Below are 1,101 nucleotides of genomic sequence, written 5' to 3'. Positions count from 1 at the left end.
ACGTAACGGAATACGTTACAGAATACATTTTGGGGCATGTATTCTGTAATCTGTAATGGAATACATTTTAAAAGTAACCTTCCCAACACTGCATATAGGCCTGACTGATGGAGTGCTGCAGAAACAGTTTTCCTTCAGGAGGGTTCTCCTCTCTCCACAGAGCAATGCTGTAGCTTTGTCAGACCATCATGTTCTCGATTATCTTCTTGACTACCCCGATCACTCAGACTGGAGTGGCCGCCTACAGGCAGCCCTAGTCATTCCAAACTTTTCCCATTTGCAGATGATGGAGGCCACTGCACAAATGTTTCTGTTCTGACTATTGTCAAGTTTGTACGTTTGTTTTGTTTGGGTAGTCCACTGGCCCTTTAAGAGAAAGGCATGGCTGTGTGCGGACAGGAGAAGTGTCAGAAAGACTCAGACAATCTGATAAAAAGACATTCCCTGTGAGTATGCATTATTATTCTGCACTTTATGTTGATTAATAGCAGTTACTTAGATGCTGTATTACGCATGCTAATTCATGGTTTGTAGACAGTTGTTTGGTGTTAGCATTAGCACTTGGTCACGCAGCTCCTCAAGTAATTATTTTAGTTTTTCACTCATATACACTGTATTTTGTTGTTACAGTTTCACACCTGCCATATAAAGCAAAGTCTAAACCCACTCTGGCGTCAGCGACTTTTATGTGGAGGTGTTTAACTCCCGGATAGTAGAAAGTGGTTCTACGAGGCCAGTACAGTTTCTGTGCCATGCTACCATGATGTCTCAGAGGTGTTCAGACAATTTCTTAAACTTCATGGCTTTGTTTGTGATGTGACATGTCTTCTATGGAGCCTGTGTATGTGTCTTTCCAAATCCCTGCGAATGAACAGAGTTTACCACTGGTTGACTCCAATCAAGTTGGCATGTACAAATCAACTCAAGATTGTTTATGGTGCGATTAGGCCAGGGTGAGGCAACTCGAGGCCTCAAGTGCCCGTGTCCTGCATGTTTTAGATGTGTCTTTAATTTAACACAGCTTATTTAAATGGCTAAATTACCTCCCCAACATGTCTTGAAGTTCTCCAGAGGCCTGGAAATAAACGAATCATTTGATTC

The sequence above is a fragment of the Pundamilia nyererei genome, unplaced genomic scaffold, assembly GCF_000239375.1.
Source record: "Pundamilia nyererei isolate P.nyererei 1_Seehausen unplaced genomic scaffold, PunNye1.0 scaffold00228, whole genome shotgun sequence".
Classification (NCBI taxonomy): domain Eukaryota; kingdom Metazoa; phylum Chordata; class Actinopteri; order Cichliformes; family Cichlidae; genus Pundamilia; species Pundamilia nyererei.
The sequence above is the reverse complement of the archived record's forward strand: the minus strand, read 5'-3'. Positions refer to the sequence as shown.